Source organism: Bubalus kerabau, chromosome 2 (assembly GCF_029407905.1).
Source record: "Bubalus kerabau isolate K-KA32 ecotype Philippines breed swamp buffalo chromosome 2, PCC_UOA_SB_1v2, whole genome shotgun sequence".
Lineage (NCBI taxonomy): Eukaryota > Metazoa > Chordata > Mammalia > Artiodactyla > Bovidae > Bubalus > Bubalus kerabau.
This window is the reverse complement of record NC_073625.1, coordinates 105628412-105652910: the sequence shown is the minus strand read 5'-3', so window position 1 is coordinate 105652910 and position 24499 is coordinate 105628412. Positions and strand designations below refer to the sequence as shown.

Genomic DNA, 24499 nt, shown 5'->3' with positions numbered 1-24499 from the left:
TTCTTGCCTGGAGAATTCCACGGACAGAGGAGCCTGGAAGACTACAGTCCATGGGGTTGCAAAGAGCAGGACATGACTGAGCGATTAACACACACACACACACACACTGTTATTATCCTTATTTTACAAATAGAGAAATAGAGGTTCTGGAAGGTTAAGGAACTGACCTAACGTGCTTTGTGTAGTACATCTCAGGGCAAGGTTTTGAGCTTAGATCTGACTGTGAGGCCTGACTCTGAACCATTGCCCTCTGCTATCAGAACACTAATACTGAAATAAATAGCAAGCTACCTGGGATACCAAACACAGAAGAGATACCAAATCCAGAAAGAGATACTCTAACATATCCTTAAAATGTATAGCACACTTTGAGATAGTTCTGAGACAATCTATTACTCTTACCTAAAAATATATGGACAAGCTGGGTGAACACTGATGATCAAATCCCCAGATCCAAAGTGTTAACTGTGTATCAAAACCCCAGCAGCCTTGATTCAGAGCTGAATTGAAGGCAGATGAAATATTAACAGCAGTTCTAGCAGCACAAAATGAAATATGAGATCCTGTATCAGAAATTATTAGTAACCTGTTAAAAGAAATGCTGAAAAATGGCAGTTACCAAATTAAAACTGGGAAACAGAGCCCAAATGGGAAATTTTGAAAAGTTTGGAGGAAAATAAATGACAGATTGTCCTCTTGGCTCTTATTACTATGCCATCCTAAATCCTACTTGGCAATACATGGTGGAGGTGAAATAAGAACTGCATCACTGCCAGTGCTGGTCCTCAAATTTGTAGTTCTAAGTGTCTGTGAGGGTGTCTGCGATTGATTGGAAAAGTAGCTAGAATTTGGTAGCTCTATCTAAATTGGAGAGTCTAGAGACTCTTATTATGAAAGGCTTCCTCTCATTTGTGAATTGGCCCCTTTGCTCCACTTTTGGATGCCTGGCTTCCTCCATGCCGAGCTGCACTAAATGTTTCTACATGGGAAAGCTATTCTCCTTAAATGCTTTCAAATTTAAAGCATCTATCTGGATATGTTCATGTTTATGACTCAAAATATCTAGCATCAAAAAAAATAAGAGAGAGAGAGAAAGGTTACAAATACCAAATACTGGGTAGCAAATGAAGGCGATATTTTTCCATCAGTAACTGAGAGCAGGGAAATGACTAGAAGCAGAGTTGCTGAGCAGTTGATGCCAGAGAGAAAAAGGAAATGAGCTATAGAACCATAGAATCTTCATGTTGGCAGAGACTATGGAGTTCATGCAGTCCAACCCTATCATTTTTCAATGAAGACACTGAGACATGGGGAGTTAAGGGACTTGACTTGCCCTAGACACATAGCTGTTTACTGACAGTCAGGCCAAAAACATTTCCCAACTCCCAGTCTGGAACTCTGTAGTTCAGCATGCTACTGCCATTCTCTACTGAAAATTAACACTAACCCAGCCTGGAACATAGAAGAATTCAGCATCTGTGAGAAGCAAGAAAAATGAATTCTGAGATGGAAATCAGTCCGAGAAAAAAGAGAGGGGAAATGAATGATTCTCTTTCACTGTGATTCTCTGGCCAACTTTTCTAAAGATATTTTCTATCAGTTTACTCCTCCATCCCTTTCTACAAAAAAATAATAAAATAATTTGGTTGTAATTCCCCAGGGTTTATATTTACACATTCAGATTTGATTTACTTTGAGAATTCTCCCATGTACAAGTTGTCTTGATTAGTTCGTGTGTGGCATTCCCATTGATTCCTGTTATTTACGTGGGCCTGACTCTTTTGCCTAGCACTTAAATGTGCTCCAGAGTCCTTGTAGGGAGAATCTTCTCCCAGGGACACCCTAAGGATCAAATGTAGATTTAAGATGCAAGAATTATATTCTATTAACCTTTGTATTCTGTTAACCTCCTGGAAAACTTAAGCCATATGTGGGCCTCATAATAAGGCTCATGAGTTAGGTGAAATAATTTTATTTGGAAGCACAGGATACTTTGAAATAAACCAGTAACAAAGGAGAGACAATAAAAATGTTTCCGTAGGATACCCTGTGAAATAACAGTATGGGTCTTTCAGACAAGTTGAATATGTTTCAGAATAGAGCAACCGGAAATGAGAGAGTCAGACAGTATGATGAAAACTACAGATGGAATGCTTCGCATGGGAAGTGATTATATACAAGAAGAGGGCTCAGGAGCAGGTAGGCGTGGAGTTGGAAAGGAGTGGGTAACTGAAATAAGAGAGGATAATGCTTGACCAGGTCTAGTAAAATATTCCCTGCCACAACCACTGTTCCATGAAGAGACTGAGCCAAGAGGCCTGAATAAGCTAACCTGAAGTTCAGCGTTGCCATTATTGTGGGAGGCAGCAGGCAGAGCACACCCGGATTTGTGTTACACAGTAATCAGTGCTGGGTGTCAGCATTCATCAGCCAGATGGTCAGACCCACAATTAATCAATTAGGCTGGGATGATCAACTGGACTAAGTTTTCCCCTTTGGTAAAAAACCCTCATCATGCAGTCAAGGCCAATAGCACTTTTATCCTGTTGCTTTTGGAGATGCTTCTAAAAATCCCTCTTCTTTTTCAGGTTTCTAGTTACTTAGTGTTATTAAGTTCCAAGCTGCTTGAACAATATAGATACCCCAAATTGAGATTTTAACATAATAGGTTTTTAACATCCTCTGTGTTCATACATAACGTTTCAAATCTCCAGATAGAAACAAGCTTTTTGAAGCAACGTTCTCTGAGGAATTTACTAGATTTAAGGTCTTCCTATTGGATCCTCTGAATCTAATGCAACAACACTGGAAATGATTCTTTCACTGAGTACTTAGGAAGATGATAGGTTAATAAGATACAAACAATTAGCATTTCATTGAGTATCCAACCTGTGATTGATACTACCATGATAAGGATCAGCAAACATTGATTCCATCTTTATAATAATTCAAGGTGATAATATTCCATTTCAAAAAAAGAAAACTGAGGCTAGAAAGTTCATTTTCTTAAGGTTAAGCATTTATCAAAGAGGTGGTGAGATGATTTAATGATCTCCGGAATGAAAACTAAAAAATTATTCTACATTTTTTTATACATCTTATGCAACTATTCATCTTTAGACAATAATAGGAATACACCGTGGGTCTTTATTAGCTCTCTTTAAAGCTCTGTAAAGAAATCTTTTACTAGTGTTTCCCAGCCCTGTTGATGGTGTTCTCTTTTTCCTGCAATTCTTGCTGTACCCCATCTGACTTTTCAAGTTGCTTTCTCCCTTGTTTGGGGGCCATCACCACTATTTGCTGACCATTCTGTCCCCACCTCAGTTTCCTTATCTAGAAACGCTCCCTCTGAGTTTGTTTCCTACGCTAAGTCGTTTCTTTATCCATTGACTCATTCAGGCTATTAGCCTCCTCCAAAAAAATGTCTGTTAATTGATTTATTTTTTAGGTTGAACCTGTTTTTTTCCTCTGGCTGTTTTATTTTCCTTCTCCTCTTGCTATATAACAGTACTCCTGACAGGAAGAGGCGTGGGAAAGTCCTGTTGACAAGAAGTGTCACTTGCTGATGGAGGTCCATGCTGACCCCACGGAGCAGAAATACAGACACCATCTCATATTCCCTTTGTGTTTCAACACTGAACTTACTTCTCTCCTTTCTCTTAGCTCTTCTCTACTGCCACCCAAGCTTAACTGGAGTGCTTCTCTTTAACCATTTTGTGACCAGATTTTGCGAGGATGTCATTGACCCAAATGCACATCTTTGAGATACTAGGCTTTTACTTATAATCACATTATTTTATGGAACATGAGGCTTCCTGTTGTAATTTTACTGTACCGCTTTTCTTTTATTTGTTTGTTTTGCTACTTATCAAATAGGGAAAGCAATACCAAAATACCACAGGATAGTGTATAGGTAACCACTTTTTCTTAAATCAAGTTTAGGAGCACATGGAAAAAAAGGTATTACAGAGATCTTAATGAGCATCTTTTCTCCTCCAGGGCTCTACTGATGCCCTCTTTTTCGGTCTGCGGTACTCTAATTTGTTCTTGCTATGTTTGGTAGGCAGCTGTTCTAAGTTTTTCCCTTGCTGCTCCTTTTTCTACAGTCCTTCAGTCTTCACCCCAGAGCTGATGAGGCTCTTTCATTTTGACCTGCAGTATCTCTGTGAATTGCAGAGCTGAGCCCTGCCATCTAAACTGCCTTTCTGCTTCATTTTGCTCCTGACCTAACACCACCCCCCCACCCCTGCTATTCCAGGCCTGGCCTCTCATGACCAGAGACTGCTGACTCATCCTGGCCTGTGCCAAGCTGTGCAGTCGCTTAGCGATGTGGACAGGAGTCGAAGGACTAGAATGAGATCACTGAACTCATTTCACTTGTTGCTTACGGTACAGTCCAGCATGAGCTGGAAATGTAGGAACCTCAGCCTCTCGAGCAGAAAGAGTAAGTAGATTAAACACACTGCATCACCATGCCCTCAACAAGCAATAGTAGGGTGGTGGGCGGGGGCTGGCTTTTTCATGGCCGAGTCTAGGGCATTCCGGTTCATCAGGAATGTTCCTTTGTCCTCTCTTCTTCCTCTCCTCCACAATCGCACCCTCCCCCCTTCCCTGAACTTCCCTTCTGAAAATGTCCGGATGGCACAGCAGTCATCTGGGCAGAAATGAAATTTTGCTAATAAGCAGCCTCCACAAGAAATCCTAGAACAGTGACACTGTTGAAACTGCTTATGTGTCTACTGGGAACTGACATGAACTTCCCAACAGAATTCAAGGAGATGAAAAAAAAAATCTCTTTTTGTTCTCCTTTTCTTTCTGATTCTCTTTTCCTTTCTGTTTTGAGGGAGGTAGTTTCAGGAGAAATGGCTGCATTCTGGTGTGGTGTAAAGTTTTCCGTCGGGAGACAATAATGTACATTCCTCTGGCAGGACGGGATGGGTTTTTTTTTTTTGTTTCTCTTGCTGTTGTTTATTTATAAGACATTTCCTCTCAGTTAGTGGAAGTTAGATCGTAAGAGGCTCCAGTGATTTTCCTTCCACCTCCCCTCCCTAATTTCTGTGCTTCAGCAGTCTGGAACACCGTGAACTCGACGAACTAATCAAAGCAGGGAGCTTAGCTGCCAGGCCTGGACAGCCTCGGGAGTCTGTGCTGATTCTCAGGCGACACTCCTTGGATCAGGAACCACAGTCCTGGTGAGTGGTGAGGTTCCAGAATTTGATGTGTCAAGGATTCTATTCTTGGTGTCTCTGAGGCAGTCAGAAAATAACGAGTGTTTTTTAAATGGAAAAAAAATGGAATTTTTTTTTTTTAAAAAGCTACCAAACAATCCAACGGCCTGATGAAGATTTTACTATGTACAGCTGAGAGCACTCTATGGACAATGGCTGAGCCTTGAGTCTGTGCTCAGGAGGAGCCTGCAGGCTTAGGTTTCATGCTACCACCGATGGATGTCAGCCTTGACATGCCTAGCAAACATGCTGGTGGGAGGAGAAAGATAGGTGAGTGAGTGCGGCTGGGAGGTAGCAGATGGGGTTATAGGAGGGGGAAGTGAAAGTGGGATTCAGGATCCGTTTGGAGTTTCTCTGTACCAGCTTTTTGTGCATCTCTCCTCTGCACATTTACATTATGCTCAGAATACGTAACGTACCCAGTTAAGCAAGGAGTAAAAGTGGCTGCGTGGAACAAGAATATTGTTTAATACTGTTCTTCTGAAGATCACTTTGCTAAGAACTGGCTGTTTTTAAACGTTTGGGAAACTTCCTCCACCCAACCTTTGGAAAATATTATTTGTCATACCCTTGTCTTTATTCTTCTGCATTCATGATATTAAACAGAAGAATGCAAGGGGAATCCTTATTTGGTTCCAGGGAAATTTATCATCGTGACACAGGAAAACTAGATGACTGTCCTCACAGTATTAAACCCAAATATAGTATCGTCCTCAATATAAGAGCCTCTGATTGAGTGTGCTCTGAAGTTGTCTAACAAATGAGATGGGGGTGGTGGCACGCTGTGTGATATGAGACTAGCAGAGGAGTCAACAGACCAGCTTCTGGTGCCAATACTTGCCTTCCATGTCCTTGTTAATAATTCACACTCTCCCTGGAAGTGGAGTTTCAGTTGGAACGTGTGTTTATCTTTTACCATCAGGTCCCTACTTAGTTGCTTTTTCAGAGGTATTTGATCTCACTGTGTTTTCTTGTTTTCTTTCCAATTTTAAGAATCCAGTGTGTTCCAAAATATTAAGAGTGGAAAAAATAAAAACCAAAAAAACATGGTGGCCATAAAAGCATTTGACTGTGTGGCAGCATCTGAAGTGAATTGCTCTTTGGAGGCAAGGAGGAGTCTTTGATGTCCCCAATATGGTTCTCATAGGCTAAAACTTCCAAGAACCACAACCCAGCCTAAGGGGCACTCACTCGATGTTCTTAAATATTTGGAAAGAGATGCTAATTTATTGTTTTAGTTTTCCTTGCTATTAACACATTGCCAGTAGATTCTTCCTCAAAGTTGGAAAGGCTTTAGCACTAGTTGATTTTGCATTTAACCAGATGTGTATTGTGTGTGCCTGTTGTGTGGACTCCTGTCCAAGCTGGTGCAATCATTCAGCATATCACATCGATGCTTACATTTGGAATTTTGTTTGCTACTCTGGGTGATTCAGATTCTTAACCATAGAACTCGTGCATGCTCAGTCATGTCCGACTCCTGCAACCCCGTGGACCATAGCCCACCAAGCTCCTCTGTCCATTGGATTTTTCAGGCAAGAATACTGGAATGGGTTGCCATTTCTTCCTCCGGGGGGATCTTCGCAACCCAAGTATTGAACCTGTGTCTCCTGCAGCTCTCCTGAACTGGCAGAAGGATTCCTTACCAGCTCATGCTTATATAGTCCCATGTTCCTTACAGACACTGACCCCTGCTACAGCCTCATCAGGCTCTGTCAGTGACCTCTAGGACACAGAGTCAGCTTACTTTCATGGTTCCTATAGTTTGTGAGGCACATCAAATTCCTGAGCTGTCATTGTGATAGGAAGCAGTCCCAGAGTTTCATTAGGACCAGTATGCTCAAAGCTTGATGGTATTTAATGGAAAGCTTGCTTATTTCAGCTAGGCCATGTTAATTATACTGCATGCATGCGGAATATTTCTTGGGGATTTTCCATTAGTTCTCTGTTTTTCTGAGGAAAGAAGCTGAAAGGGAAAATAGTGTTAAAATTTTTTAAAGTGTGATATATAAATGTAACTCACTTTTACCCATTACTACCAAGACCTATGTGAGATTGTGCCTTCACAGTTAACACTCAGGCTCCACAGACTCCTGGGAGAATTGTCCGTTATCTCTCATAGAGATGATATCTGCTAAGACTGCACTCAGGGTAAGCTGGATAGCTAACATCTAGAAAACATTTTACTATTGAAATCCTCTGTGCTTGTACACAAAATGTTGTGAGCATATTTAAGCAGAAAATAGGTAAACACAAATATCTAAGAGTATATCCCAAGATGACATTTTAAAAAGATAACCTGCCAGAGAAATTTTCTTTATTGTTGCCAAGACCTGGAGTTCCACGTGGCTGTGGAAGAAAGAATTGCATGGCTGAGTTAGAGTATTTAAGTTAGTTTGATCAGTACACCTTTGATAGAAAGGCAAGATAATGATGTATTTCTTTCCATTGAAATGGTTGTAAATAGTTTCCTGATCTTTTCAAAACCTGTGTTATAAACCTCCATAATGTACTATTGATAATTCAATTTTCTGAGTGCTGATTCTAAAAATTTTATTTTAATTTCAGAAGATGCATGTTATAAAATGTCTATTTTCTTGCATGTACATTTTTGCTGTAAGCACTGCCCATGTGTTATATTCATTTAATTAGGCAGTCACAAATAGATTCAAATAACATTTCTACATGACAGAATTATTATTATCTCAATAAGAAATTATTCTTTCTTATTTATATAGAAATGTTTTTTGATATTTATGTGATTCCTTTTAAAAGACACGTGTTTTTAAACGTTAGGAAGAAGGTGCTGATTCATTGTATCATGTGATTATATATGTATGTTACCTTGTGTATAATCTGTATTCAGTATACCTGTGCTCATGCTCAGTTGCTAAGTTGTGTCCAACTCTTTGAGACCCCCTGGACTGTAGTCCGCCAAGTTCTTCTGTCCATGGGATTCTCCAGACATGAATACTGGAGTGGATTGCCATTTCTTCCTCCAGGCAACATACCTATATTCAGCTATTAAAAATATAACCAAATCCTAGCTAGGTTCACTTGCCTCTAAACTCAATCAAACGTTTTACAAATTAACCATAAGTGAAATGTAGTTGACGTTCTATCACACTGACAACACAGAAATTTTACACAAATATTTATGAACAGTATCTGCAAAAGATAAGATTTGGTTAGCTGATAAGATTGGTAATTATCCTTCATCAAACACACATGTTAAATTATGAGCCTAAATTCTATTTATGTACAACTTCAAAATATTAATTGCTATATGTATAAAGTAGTTTAAGTAGAAAGAAATGAAATTGCTTTTAATTATCTGAAAATTCATAATATATTTAATGATTCACTTTATTTTGTAAGAATGAATTTATATCAAATGACCCAGTTTATTCTAGTTTCTCAGTGATTTAGTTGTACATTAAATACTTTGATGCTGTATTTACATATCAACATCAGCAACTATAATTTCCCAGATACCTTTTCAAGATACCCAGCCAAGACATATCCTTGTGAAGTCACACTTTTTTCTTTGAAGCTTTCTGTAAAAACCTAGATTAAAAGTGAACTTTCCCTTCTGACATTAATTGCATTTTAAAAATCTGTAGCTTTCATTTGACACATCATATACTGCTTTGTATTGAAGTTTTTGATATATATGAAACTACAAGTGGATAGAGGGCAGGTGCTACCTTTTATGTTTATTTACCTCCCTTCCAACCAATGTTGAATTGCCTCAATCTGAGTGGAGGATCAATGAATAGGTGATGAATGAATGAATGGATGAGTGGATGGATGATATCTATATGGCAGTGTATTGACATTGAGTACATATTGCTAATCATACGGAAGAAATATGTCCAGAAAACAAATCAATAAATTCTTCTGTATCTGAATCCTTTAAACTCCCATATTAGATCTTCCAACTAGCTGATGGCATCATTTGCCAAGGTAGCTTTTCTAATCTCCACAATGCCCAAGTGATTTCTGATGGGACATGGAGTCTTGAGCATGCAGTAGTTCCATTCATTTCCTAGGACTCATGAGGGTGCCAAATACCTACATTTGTTCTGCTGTTCTGCTCCTGCAGTCTGAAAGTACCAAACTCACCTGTAAAGTATCATATTGACCAAAAACTTCTCCAGTTTGTCAGTATTTGCTTATAGTCAGTCAGTGGTTCTTCCTGTCCTCAAACTCAATATCTAAGGAGCGCAGGTTGACATCAGATGTGGAAAGGCATGAGGACTAGCTATGAATACCCGTGAACTAGACAGGAGAGGGTTGGGCAGACAACACAGTAAAGAAAGGGTCAAGAGGACAGACTGCCCAATCATTTCCACTATCTTAAAAAGTACTAATTAAATGCCCTGTCTCAGGCAGATAATAACTGAAAATAGCCAAGTGCAGTTGTTTCTCATGAATGCATAAAGAAATTGGTGGGATCTCTAGGTGCTTCTTCAATCAGTAAGCTGGAGCATACTAAGGCACATTTGGTGCTCTGGACACATCAGAGGAGAGGGAACCATTCCAGCACCCTAAACGGTACCCTGCTGACATAAATAACATTCAGAGACTAACTTCATATACAACAAACTGACCCTAATAAACAATAATTAAAAGAATCCAAAATATCTTGTGAAATTTAATTATATCTGTCATCAATGGTCAATCAACTTAGCAATCACTAAGCTACATCTAATTCTGTCTCCTACATTGAATTATTTTCTAGAGCTTCTAATATATATAAATGAAATGTACTGGTTTTATTTCCTTCTCTTTTTATTTTTCCCCTTTATCCTCTAGTAAACTGAATTCCTAGATATAAGCAGCCAGAGGGAGAAAGAGAAATGATTCACATAATGGATAATTAACCCTTGAACAATGGAAAGTTAACTCTCCATAGACATGCCAAAAACTGAAATGTTTTGTTGTTGAATATGTTCTCCTTTGGGTGTTAACACATAGAGGACATCTCCATTAGCTCAAACTTGGCACCAAACAACCTGTTCATTTTCAATCTACAAATGCCACACTCACCTTCCAGTTCATTCTGGCAGGATTTGTAGCATGATGCCCTCTTGGGTAGTCATGTACAAACAACTCTGAGGGGCAAAATTGTATGAGTGCCTAATCCACTTTTGAAAATGAAAGAAAAGGATCTGTTTTTATGAAAAGCACCTAATAAGGAAAGACACAAATTGTAATAAAAAGTGTTAGCACCTTGCATCTCCTGTTAATTGCCTTCCTAGTCAAAAGGAACCAAAATAGTGTAATAAATGTTAGACATACATCATGAACAGAGTGCAAAAAAAAAATGTCTCTTCCTTTTAACAGTGAAATGAAAAAGAGTAGCAAAGCTTCAACTACCCACATTGCCTTAACTTAGGCTCCTAACCTTATTCATCTACTTCATTTGTCTAATGAGGATAATAGTACCCATTTGACTTATTTATCAGCATTGTTATGAGGATCAGATTACAAAGACTGTCTCTTCATTACATTCATTAAACATAGATTTAACATTCATTCATTCACTCATATACTTATTAATGCGAGAAACACTTTTGAACCATATTCTGTGTCAGGTATTGTTCTAACAGTTAAAGATTGATTCATTTATTAATAAGTATTTATTAAGGTGCACATACTGTGAACCTAGGGCTTTTCCAAGGGCTTGGGATACTACAGTAGACAAAACCAACAGAAGTCTCTATTCTCAAAATACTTGAATTTTAGGCAAGGGAGAAAGATGAAAAACAGGTACATATGTAAAATATAAAGTATGTTAGATAGCACTGGTAAGTACTATGGAGAAAAGTGAAACAAGAGGAGAGAGACAAAGAGAGTATGGTTGTGTGAGGGCTAAGGTTGCGATTTTAAAATAATGGAAACAGAATGCCTCCCTAAGGGGACAACATTTGAGAAAGGTGAAGAAGCAAGACTGTGTCAGGCAAGTTTGAGTGGTAACAAGGCAGTCTTTGTAGCAGGATGAGAGTGGGCATGCAGCAGAGTGGTAGATGTGACAGGAGAGGCAGTGGGAGCCTGAGCATGCTGTTGTGCAAGTCTGGTCTTGTCATTGACAATACAAAGATGAAAAGACATGACCTCAAGTTGCTCATTGGTGGAGAGACAGATAGGGAAACAAGTTGGGATAATGCCATATGCTAAGAATCATAACTGAAGGATGCGCAAGGAACCTTGGAGGCACAAAATAGCAAAAGTTTACCTGAATGTATTTTGCTGTAGAGTTAGGAAAAGCTTCATAAAAGAGCTAATAAATCCCTTCTAGGCCTTGAAGGATTTTCCCAAGTGGTCAGAGGGAGGAAGGACATTCAGTAAGGGGACCAGCAGGGGCAAAGACACTTCAGTAGGAAATAGCATAGCAGAGCTGGGGACCAGTATCACTAACGTTTAGTGGAGGAGTGTAGAGAAATTATGCTATAGATGTAGGCAGGGAACAATCCTGTTGGGTCTTGATTGCCATGCAAAGACTTTTAACTTCATCCTAGGGTATGTGGGGAGCCATTTAAAAGTTTTAAGTAGAGAAGGTTAATGATCAAATTGTGTTATAGAAGATCACCCAGGCAGCAGGGTGGAGGATGGAGTGGAGGAATGGGAGAAGAGAGACAGAAAAATGAGTTAGGAGGCAACTAAAATTGTTGAGACAGAACACAATGAAGCTCTGAACTAGGACAATAACTACGGGAATAGAAAGGAAGAGACACATTCAAGAGATAAGAGGCAGAATGGACACACCTTAATAACCTTTGGGCTGGGCATCAAGAGAAAGGAATTTCGGATTACTCCCAAGTTTCTGCCTTCCACAACTAAGCAAGATAGCTATGAGGAGGAGGAATGGGTCTTGTAGGCTGGAGGAAGGGGATAAATTTGTCTTTGACTGTGTTCAATTTGAGATGTTGGGGAAACATCCAGACTGATGCCTGGTAGGCTGTTGGATTTAGTCAGGAAAGTGGTAGATAGGTCAGGAATAGATGTAAGTTTGGCAGTCATCTGAAGCATCAGCTTCAGCATCATAGTTAAAGAATGCACTTTTCTCAAGGAAAATGTATTGGTAGAAAGCAAGAGAGCAAACCCCTGGAGTAAACCACATTTATGGAACAGAGAAAGGAAGAAGAGACTTAAAATTATTATGAGCAACTATTATGCTCCAGGTGCTGTGCTAGATGTTGGAGGAACCAGGATGACTAGCACCCAGTTCCTTCCCTGGAAGTACCCACAGTTTGTACAAATATGAGATTACTCTCACCGTCAACAATGGACAGTGCTAACAGAAGAAATGTACAAAATAACAGAGAAAATAGTATAGGATATTTCAGTAGCATTAAGGGAGATGATAAAGGCAGAATCCTGGAAAGTCTGCTGCATGCATTTTGCAACACAGTTCATTTCTGATTCCTCTAATACTTGAATGTGTATGTTCCAGTGTTAGCATGGGTTCAAGCTATTGGCAAAACAAGCCAGGTGTAAATTATGGTAGAATTGAAATCGATAGTGCTTTGAAGCACTGGAGTGCCCAGTTCACATCAGGGCGTGCGTGTGTGTTCACTGAAACATGGCTATCAAGTGCACCCCGAGTCATTAGATGTGTTATCCAGTGAATAACAGCCTAATGATATTTTAGCAGAGCAGCCTTATGATAAATTCTGCCTTAGTGAAACTCCATGTACAGAGCAATTTCTCCTGGCCGTGTATATTGCATGGCAAAGAAAGGGGATCCTGCTGCGTATCAGAAGGCTGTAATTTCATTTAGGGGTTCTATTGACATCGTAAACTGTGAGAGCAGAGCTCAAGTGGCTATTTAAGTCATAGGAACTTCAAGCTAAAATTACTGCCTAGTCCTAATCGCCACCTCCAAGGGACTCCTGCCTATACATATGTGTTTTATGTTTCTATCTTTGTGTCTATAAATACTCTATCACTCCAGGGGTTAAGGTGATAAGCTGTCCTAAAATATGACAGGTATCTGCCACCTTTGCAACTGGTGTGAGCTAAGGGCTAAAAGCAGTTGTATTATTCATTGAAGGTCAAATGTTAAAAAGGGCCAGAAACTCTCCAACAGGTTCAGAATACAGGTGTTTTGGTTTTCCTACTTGAAGACATTCTCTATTCTGTTTAAGGTCAGAGTCTTCCAGCATGTTGAGGCTAGAAAAGTAGGGACCTTTAGACCTACCTGTACAACAGGGATTACAGCTTGTAACTATTTGCCCCATTCTTTCCTCTCTTTGCCTTGACCCATGCTCACTTGTGAAAAGACTAGTACTGAAGAGTTAGAGTAGTACCCAGTAAGGTACAGATGATACAGTGACCCACGTCTAAATGATTCCCTAGACGTTTAAGGAGTCCATTCTGTCCTGAGATATAGTCGAGCTGAAAATTGGAAGCCAAAATAATTGACTTGAATGTTTATATACTAAAGAAATTTAAATAAAATTGCAAATTGTCATCATGTTTATTAGATGATGCTTTGGGATTGATCTAGGAGACCAACAAGGGAAGATTCAAAGTTATGTATGTTTCTCTTTGGTTTTTAATGAAAATGTTTGTACCCCCATGTTAACTATCAACTGTGTCCAGAGATGCCACTACAAAATTAGACATTGGAGTTTGAGCTTATCAGTCATGATGGCTAACATTCTATTTGGTCACTCTCTTTCCTGGACTTGGGAGTCATCCATCTACATACTGCCTTAAATACAAATTCCCAAAGGATTATCATGATTCAGAAAACCACAATAGTAATAGAATTTATGACTCCTCATAAGGCAAATGTGTTTTTCGGTTATCTTATAAACCCTCATATCACCTTGAAAAGGAATGGAGGATGGAGAGGTAGATAGTGGGACCCACAGTTAGTGGCAGAGACTAAAGTTTTACTTTCCATATTAGCCTGATTATTGTTCTACTGCTTCACCACAATATTTCTTTGTTGGTTACATAGTATAATTAAAAATTAAAGTCTATAAGAGCTGAATCTCTCTCATCTGTTACCACAATATTTTCATTATATTCCTGAACAACATAATATGTCATTGTCACATTTCTGAGAAGTGCTACTGTTCTTAGTAAGAGTATCCTCAAATCATCTATATCTATGGGAATAAAAAAGGAGAGATTATGTAGACATAGATAAGCTCCATCATGAGGAAGTACAACTCTCCTATTGTTCTGGATTTAGGCAGCATAGCAGAGTGATTAGGAGGGCAGACTCTCTGGGACTGGGTCACTCTCTGGTCTCTGGGTCACTAGCTGTGTGATCCTAGAAATGCTATTTCATTCTTAGTTTCTTAGTACATAAAATGGAGATGAGGATGATACCTTCATCATAAAATTATTATGCAAAGTAAATGATCCAATAAATGTAAAATATTTATATGTTTTACTGGTATATACAGTAAGTACTCAATAAACATTAGCTGCTATTATGATTACCATTATCATCCTGCTGTTCATCACTTATTCCTATGCTACAGAGTCTCAGGTAATACATGTCAGGGAAATACCTACACATGTGTGTGCATGCACAAATACACACAGGCAAACACACTTGCACACACCCTGTCCAATTAACAGTGCTTGCTTACCTCAGCCTTGGGCGTAAGCTTTACCTATATGTTAATTTCAGTGTTACTATTCTGTCTTCCAGTCCAGACTCTGCTAGCTATTTTTCTCCTCTTGCCTAATTTGAAACTCTCAGTATTGATATCCAGTCACTACAGTAGACCTGCCCTCCTGTCTGCCTCATTTTTCCTTTGTGGATCCACAGACAGTATCCTCAGAACTGTGTTCATTATGCCTCTGCCTGTACCTTCTTCCCATTCGAAATTTGGACTTTAATCTTACAAGCTGTATTATCCATTTGTATTTTAATCTGATACCCTTGTTTCTAACCTTGATTTTGCTCTTCATGTCATATATTCACATATCCTTTTCTATATTGATTATATTTTGCGAAAAATATGCTTACCTCAATCATAATTGAAACCTGATAGCCCTATCTGTAAGAAACAGCATTCATCCACCTTGGCAGACCATGTGTTGGACCATTCATTATGCGGCCACAATGTCCTTATCTCAGCCTCTTGATGAATATCAGAGATCTGATATCCTGAACCTGGTCTCACTTGCCCTATACCTGCTCTACCCCTAGGCTGATGCTAACACCACGCAAAACTTAATTAATGTAAAATTTAATTAGGCAATATTGGCATTAGTGTAGAGTATGTATAATAGTAAATATCCATGTCAAAAGGAGAGAAACTAACAGCAAAATCCAACATCATTGCAACTGGTAAATATCAGTTGCCATTACATTTTAATGTGTTTGTGTTCCTCTTTTTGTTACCTTTTTTTTGACAGGATTCATAAAGAGAGAAAAAGTTTGTAAACGAAGAGATACAATTTAAATTTAGAAGCAAGTGTGATGCTTAACTTAATTAGTATATCTCACAATAGTCACAGGCGTCACCATCGTCAGAACCACACCTGCTTACAAGGAGCTTCTAGTTTGTATAATCTTATTGCAGAGATTAGTAATTAGATCCTAAAGCTAATTAGGTAGAAATCACTAGCCTGTTATTATGCACCAAAATGAGCAGTAAAGAAAGGCGGTGAGCGCTGTGAGAACTCCCATCAGAGTGGCTTCTAATGGTATATGGAAGGCTTGATAGCGGAGGGAGAACTTTAGCTGTAGCTATAAAAGCTGGGCATGAAGGATGAAAAATTAAGGGTGCGTTGGAGAGAAGGGAAGATGGAATGCAGTGAAGTAATATCAGATAACAAAGAAATAGGGAGAAAGAAGAAAAAAAATTTAACCTGAAAGAAGGCACAGCAATGGGAATGAAGTTAATGTGTACAGGAAGTAATGAAATTAGAAATGAGATCCATGTTGCTGAAGATTTTTAGGACATGAATTTCAAAAGGCAGGTGGAGTCTAAAGTGTATGTTATATGGCTGATGAGAACAATGACTGTTACACAGTTAGAACTCAATACGGATTTGCTGAATAACTGACACTTTTTAGTGAGGCTAGCAGAAATAAATGAAGGCGGTGTTATAAGAGTTAACCTGCCTATAATGTGCAGTGTGGACTGAGGGGGTTAAGACTAGTCAGAGATGCCAACTGAGAGGCAATGATGGTCACTCAGATGTTGAGCAACCAACACTCAAAAAACAGGATGACTGTGAAGATAGAAAAGGGACATTTTTAAAAACATTAACAGCACTCTCCATGTCTCTTTCCGACCAACTGTAACCCTAATCCCACCATAACTTTAAGTGGAAAATGTCTCCTAAAAGTGGGATCCTCTTTGCTTTTTTATTTTAGTGAAGTCCGTCACTACTTACAAGGCAGGATCAGTATGGAGAATGGACCCTCAGGCTTATTCAAGCCTCTAATCAGTAAGGGCTTAATTGTATTATATTCCTGAACAATGCAATGTGCTCTAGAAGTTCGACTCCTTGGGGAATAAACTCAGGGGACACACAGGCTCCTTTGGGTTCACACTTACGGTTCCTGATAGGCGAGGCTCTGGAAATCCTGCATATCAAAGCGTCTAATTCGCTCAGAGAGATTCTGGAGGACTGTTCTCAACTATGTAGCTCTTAACTCTCACTATCTAACTCCTGAAATAGTGGTAGAACCCTTTTCCCACATTTTCTCCCTTCCTTCTGCAGTTAAACCAGATCAACATCAAAAGGAAGCCTCAGTAGAAACTATATGTTAGCAGAGATTTCAAGAACATCCCAAGCTTTGTCTTACTCTTAAACAGTTTCAGAGATCCCAAAGGTATCCTCGTACTTGGTTGTAAGAAATGGTGCTCATTAACTTGTCTCTTGCTGTGTGCCATTATTATCAGTCATGCACTCAATTGGCCTTTCTTTGGACAGTTCTGACATTTCTTGAAGGGTAACAATTTGGCCAGCATATCACATCTGTATTCAACTTTTTTATTGGCCAAGAATCATATGTGCACATTGCTGTGTTCCATTCCTAAGACAAGTGCCCCATTTTATCTTATGGCTCTTTAAGTGACTGCCTTTTCTTGCCTACACAGAACTCCTTCTAAAGAAGACCATGCCTTGCTTTTCTCTTTATCTTCTGGTTTCAGCATAGCGTATGCCCTGAAGTAGACCACTAGTACACCTTTTTAGACTCTCTTGACTTCATGCATTTTGAACAGGAACGACCCTCTGTGAGGCTTACATCCGAAGTTCTGATATGGAAAATACCTCCTAAGTGCCAAACTCGTTTGCCTCCCCAGCAAGTCAATCCTGGGTACTTACCGAGACTAATTTTTCCCAGCAGTTGGCATAGGGAGTGTGAAATAGATGGCTCTGCCTGTCAAACCTGTCTGTCTGCACAGCATAGAGTGGCACCATTTAGAGGAAGGGTGTTTGGAAAATTAAACAAGGACTGTCTGAATAGGAGACCTATCGGCCTGCAATGGAATGACAGGTTTCTGCCCACAAACTGGGGTTAAGACCTGCATATTGATGCTTCTTTTCACCCATTTGTGAGTAATGGGTCTCACCCCATTAGTGGGCCCATGTGTTACACCACTGGAAGCTGTTATGCATTCTCCGTAGGTCTGGATGAAGGAGCTGTAGCTACACATAAATATGTACTTGCCAACAGATCTTTGTATTTATCTGCCTGTCAGTGGGAGCAGACAGGTCACAGCTCTTTGATGGGCAAGAACTGCAGGTCAAAGCCGTGCTCTTGCTGCTGCGACCACCACTGTGATTGCTGTGGCTTTATCATTTGAATCCTGGAGGCTAGGGGCAGCTTGTTAGCTGTTGTTCCAGCCCAACCTGGGCAGTTAGTCTGGTCATCGACATAATTAGAGAGATTTTTAAAATGTTGACTGCCAGTGTTGCGGTGGCCAATGTTGTTGTCGTTGACGATGGACTCTTAAAAACCATGGTCACCCACCATCGATCATCTTTCGATCGTGCCTCAAGGGCCCACACGTCTCTGCTGTCTCCTGGCACTGTATTGCTGCTCTGAGGCTGTCTGATGCTCCTGGATTCTGCCTGTCAAGTGTATTTCCTGCTGCAGGCTGCACCACTCACTGCCTCTCAGCCTCTGCCCCACTCAGGAGACACGCTCCCTCCCAATAGGAAAAATTACCATGCATCAAGCCTCCTAATTCTAACAGTCTACTGAACTAGGTGCTTACTTTAGTAGCTACCACACCCCTACAACTACATACATCATTGACTGTGGACTTCATCATCTCGGTATGACTATTCCTTGTGAGGAAAAAGATACTTTCCCCCCAAAATGAAAACATACTAATAATGGCAAACTGAATTTATGATTACTTTGTGTAGAACTGAGGAAAACAATCAAAGCAAACAAGTGTTTTTATCTAGGCCTGTTTCCCAGTTTAATTCGATAAAGGAAATTGTGCAATTCTTAATATAACTACAATACAACAGCAATTAACAGATATTCTCTATAGTCGCTGCCCCTCCTCTCATGCTTATATGAGGGCATGGACCATTCTTTTCCCCAAAATTCAATTTTGCTCAAGATTGTGGCATTATTGTAAAAGAAGTGATGGGAGTATTTGGGGTTTTTTAGTTGCTCTGTGCAGTATCCATTTAACAAAATCTGACTGAAAGATACAAGAAGTGAGCTCATTTGAGACAGTGTTTGTTGATTTTGCCTTTCTAAAATGTAGGTAGGAAAACAGGAGAGTTAGTCTCAGGGAGAATTTAGAAAGAAATAGACTCTCTTATCAAAGAGAAGAGATGATATGAAAAGGGCCTGTTTCTATATGTCAAAAAGATATATGACAGATGTTTCACTGAATAGGAGGAAAGGGACTGGGTTCAAATGTAGAACTTCCTTTTCCTAGTCATTTTTATTTCATATGCCTTCCTCATTATTATTCTTAATATCTATGCAAAAACAGGATGATTTTTCTGAATATCATCTTCAGGAGGGTAAAAATTAATTTGATCAACCAGACAGACAGACAGTAAACTAAAAATGGAAAAAAAAAAAAAAAAAAGGAGTCCTATATTCTATTAAAGTATGTTGCCTGAGCAAAAGCTTGTTTACAACAATAAATTAGGGATTGATTATTGGGAGTTGAGGGTTGCTGCTTCTGTGAGAATGAGCTAGGTAAGAACCCTGTTTGACCTTTCGCTGTTGCTAAAAGCCCTTAAAACTCTGTACATGTATCAAAGTCATGTTAAAGAACTTGTAAGTTCATGGCTTGCTATGAGTGTGCTGCTGCTGCTGCTGCTAAGTCACTTCAGTCGTGTCTGACTCTGTGCGACCCCAGAGATGGCAGCCCACCAGGCCCCCCCGTCCCTGGGATTCTCTAGGCAAGAACACTGGAATGGGTTGCCATTTCCTTCTCCAATGGATGAAAGTGAAAAGTGAAAGTGAAGCTGCTCAGTTGTGTCCAACTCCTAGCGACCCCATGGACTGCAGCCTACCAGGCTCCTGCGTCCATGGGATTTGCCAGGCAAGAGTACTAGAGTGGATTGCCATCGCCTTCTCCGCCTACACTTGCTTAAAAGGCACAACAGAAACATTGAAATGGGACAATTCATTAGGAACGAAGAATTTTCTAGCTGCTGTGGCAAAGGTTTGTCTAGGACACTGTTTCCCCAGACATCCCTGATCCTAAGAATCATCAGAGTCACCTGTGAAATATACCCATTGTTTGGGTCCGCCCTCCCCTGAGCCAGACCTAGAGAATCAGGAACTTCCGTGGAGTGACCTTGGCATTTGTATCTGAAGCAAGAAACCCAGTTGATGCTTATGATCAAGGAATTTTGGGAAACACTGCTCTGAGATTTTTTTCAGAACATATAAAGAGGTGGGAATGATGATCTTATATACATACTTCTTATGTTCTTCCCAAGATTTGAGAGGCATTTCAAGAAAGTAAAGGAGAGCCTTTCTTTAGGCCAGTGATTTTTTAGAATCTTTTGTCTCTCCTTGTCCCTCCATATCAGTGACCTTAAGACTTTGTATCCCTCTTTTCCCCATCCCTCAGACCTACCTAATAAATGAAATAAAAGTCCTTAGGTTAGGAATTTGGAGTTTGAATTCTAGTTCTGGCTGGAACTCAGAGCTCTATGACCTTACCCCTTCTTGTCACTTTTTTTTATATTATAATAATCATGAGCTTGCACAAAATGTTCTTTGTGAACTATACCAGCTCTACATTGTTACAAACATGAAATAACCTCTTTAACTTTGGGGACCATATATGACGACTTCTGAGCTTAATGGGAATGTGTATTCAGGTTTAGACATATCCCTAAGTTTTATTTACAGATTTGTTGCCTATTTTTGAAATCAAATTGAGTTATGGTTTAATCTAAAATAATAAACTCCTTGGAAAATTTTTCTGCTTCTGACAGAAGTGTCTTCCATGGGAACCGTTGACAAGGGTTTGTCATATTGACAGCCACATGATGGATACTGATTTGTTAAAAGAGTAAGGGAAGGTATGAGTGAATGAATGAACAACGTGTTCTCCATGCTGACACTTTCAAGTTCATGGGGGCAAGGATGGTTATACTCTTCAGCTAAACATCGGGAGACTGGCAGTCAAAATAATTTTTTAAATACCTATACATGTCCATGACTTGGGGCTGCTACAAAGCTAAAGAGAAAGTCCCTAGCTGGAGATAACAATAAAAGTGGGAAAGAAAACAGAATGTGGCTTGAGTTTCAAAGGTGAAGACAGAGAAGCATAGCTGTAGAGGTATACACTTCCTGAGCTCCCTTGTCGGCTCAGCGTGTCCTCAGTGTAAATACACGTGTGACAGTGGCCTCTGTGCTCGTTCACACTTCAGAGAAATCCTCAGTTTCCTTTTCTCCCTCCATTTCAGCAGTGGGCAGCCTGCAACCTTTTGATCAAGTTGACTTTGTTCGTTACATGACTGAACTCTGCTATGCCAAACATCCTTGAGGAAGTTGACATTTGTGTACTTTGAAAGAAAAAAAAAAAAAGAAAAGTGAATCCCAACTGCTTCCTCCTGCCCTTTTGATTAAGAGAACGGTAAGTCAGCAGGAGAGGTGCTGCTTTTAACAAGCAGGGGTGTGCAGAACTGATTGGTATCTTTCTTTGAAAAAAAGTAGAAAAGATTGATGTTAAACAACACTAATCAGAGTTGATTACAGGGACTGAATGAATTCGTTGATGGGAAAGAGCCATGGTTCCAGAGACAACAAATGAGATTAGATAAAAGTCAGGGGAATAGTATTTGGAATAGTTCTGCTCATCTCTGACAACCAGGAATCAGAGCCCTAGCCCTCTAACCACTCCTTGGAATAGACTTATCTCTACACCAAGTACAGTTCTCAGCAGGGAATGCTCTTCTTGCTGAGTTTTGCATGGCTGACTCGCTTCATTCAGGTCTCAGCCTTCCCTGATCATCTTATCTAAAGTGGTACTTCCATCACAACCTGGGTGAGCTCTACCCACCCCTGAAGCCTCGTTTCCTGCTATTTCCAAGTGCTACCCAGAACTCTGTCTGGAGCCACCTGCAGTTCCCTGCATAGACTCTATTCTGCCTTTTTCTGTAATTTTTTTTTCTGTTGCCTCTACCTGTGTCCCTTTCCACCTCACCTCACTAAAAGTCAGTGTCCCATACCTCTGTTTTCCCATGGTGATTTGTACTTAACTCATTTATAGCAGGCATCACCCCATGTCATAATTATTTGCATATTTATTTTATATTCGCAACAATAGACCAAAATATTTGAGGGCAAGTACTGTATCCTTTGGAGAAGGAAATGGCAACCCACTCCAGTAGTCTTGCCTGGAGGATCCCATGGACTGAGGAGCCCAGTAAGCTGAAGTCCAAAAGGTTGCAAAGAGTCGGACCTGACTGAGCGACTGCACACACACACACGCTGTATCCTTTGGCCTTCCCTGGTGGCTCAGGGGTAAAGAATCTGCCTGCAATGCAGGAGCTGCAGGAAGCATGGGTTCGATCCCTGGGTTGGGAAGATCCCCTGGAGGAGAAAATGGCAACCCACTCCAGTATTCTTGCCTGGAGAATCCCGTGGACAGAGGAGCCTGGTGGGCTACAGTCCATAGGGTCACAAAGAGTCGGACACAACTGACACGATTTGGTATGCATGCCTGCACTGTATCTTCATCTTTGTACCTTTCAGATCAGATCAATCACTCAGTCATGTCCAACTCTTTGCGACCCCATGAATCACAGCACGCCAGGCCTCCCTGTCTATCACCAACTCCCAGAGTTCACTGAGACTCACGTCCATCGAGTCAGTGATGCCATCCAGCCATCTCATCCTCTGTCGTCCCCTTCTCCTCCTGCCCCCAATCCCTCCCAGCATCAGAGTCTTTTCCAATGAGTCAACTCTTCGCATGAGGTGGCCAAAGTACTGGAGTTTCAGCTTTAGCATCATTCCTTCCAAAAAAATCCCAGGGCTGATCTCCTTCAGAATGGACTGGTTGGATTTCCTTGCAGTCCAAGGGACTCTCAAGAGTCTTCTCCAACACCACAGTTCAAAAGCATCAATTCTTCGGCGCTCAGCCTTCTTCACAGTCCAACTCTCACATCCATACACGACCACAGGAAAAACCATAGCCTTGACTAGACGAACCTTTGTTGGCAAAGTAATGTCTCTGCTTTTGAATATGCTATCTAGGTTGGTCATAACTTTCCTTCCAAGGAGTAAGCGTCTTTTAATTTCATGGCCGCCCTTTAATGTTAGCAAAATACCCAGAATGTACTGGATGTTTTACTAATGAAGAATCAATCAATACTCTCTACTTACTTACCTCATTGTTTTAAAATAATTGCCTAAAATAAATAACAGAACACAGAGGAAGACATTTCGACCCAGAATGGATAACCCACTGGTTACCCGTTTACCAAAATAACTAATGACCCAAAGGAATTAGGAAATCAAAGTTAGGAGTGTAACCCTGCTTTTTTCTGTGATCTCTGGGTTCTTCCAAATAGCAGTCTGACTAAAATATGAGGAAATCTTTAGGGAAACGGGTTGTTGGACTACTGTTATAATTTCTGACTAGTGAATGAATGTGTTGCTTATTTGACAAAAAATTAGGCTGCTGCTATTGAATTTATTATTAATTATAATGCACTGATAATATAAGCTTCCAAAGTATTCAGCGTAATGCTGAATACTTTGGAATAATCAGCCTAATGCTATATTCTGTCTCATGTTAATAACCTCATGGCTACTTTCAGTGCTCAGACTTCACCTGAGCATTTTAGAATCTTTATAAATATTATCAGATGAATATATTACACTCATTATTTTCAATAATCTCATACATATAAACTCCTAGAGAAATGTGTTTTCTTTTACTTTTATAGTAACAAGTGGATTACCAGATCTTTTCCACTCAACACGTGGAAAGTAGAACATATTGGGAATCATGCCAGGCTTTTATTTTTTTTTTTTTTTTTCATGCCAGGCTTTTAGATGGGATTTGTCCCAACAAGTTCACGGTTGAAGCATTTTATGGCATTTTAGATTTTTACTAATAACTCTATTGGATTTAGGAAGGAGCAGGTGTCTAATAATATCATAAGAAAGCTACCGAGCTAGGGAGGGGAGAACCTAGAGCATTTTATGATTCAAGGTGATACAGCCCCAGGGATGCTGAACACTGGCCACATTTGCCCAAATATTGGCTACACCAGTGGCTAAAAGATGGGGGAGCAAGGGAACCTTTTTGCCATAGCTAAGACACTTTCATTTTCACTTTTATATGAGATTATTCTTGAATTAGCCATCTCACATGTTTCAGTGCATTTTCAATGCAGTTCTCAATCTTGCATTCTTCAGTATATCTTGGAGATCTTTTCATATCAGTACATAGAGAGCTACATTAATCTTTTATTCAGTTGCACAGTATTCCATTATGTAAATGTATCATAGTTTATTCTACCAGTTCCTATTTATAAACAGTTTTTGTCATTTCAAACAATGCTCCAGTGAACAACCTTGTACATAAATCGTTTCATAGATGTGCAAATTTTTTGCAGGATAAATTCTCAGAAGTAAAATTGTTGGTCAAAGGATTACATGCATCTTAAATTTTGAGAAATTTTACCAAATGGATCTCGACAGGGGTTGTATTGCTGAGGACTCCCATTGGCAATATATGAAAGTGCCTTTTTACTCCCAGCCTCAACAAAGTAGTATTTTTTTAAATTTGGGATTTTTGCCAATTGTATAGGTAAAAGATGATATCTCA

At 39.8% G+C, this 24499-nt stretch overlaps 1 protein-coding gene across 26 annotated transcripts in view; it reads left to right on the top strand.

The window, feature by feature from the left end:
• Positions 1-24499, top strand: part of ZBTB20 (zinc finger and BTB domain containing 20) — an 869429-nt gene that overhangs the window by 535826 nt on the left and 309104 nt on the right. For 2 of the 26 annotated variants that reach the window (XM_055568237.1, XM_055568241.1), the window contains exons 6-7: positions 4259-4444; positions 5067-5192. The exons of 19 other annotated variants lie outside the window; for them this stretch is intronic. The gene's annotated coding sequence lies outside the window, so the exon portion shown is untranslated. 5 more of the 26 variants (XM_055568244.1, XM_055568248.1, XM_055568242.1 and 2 more) reach the window with 4 other exon arrangements.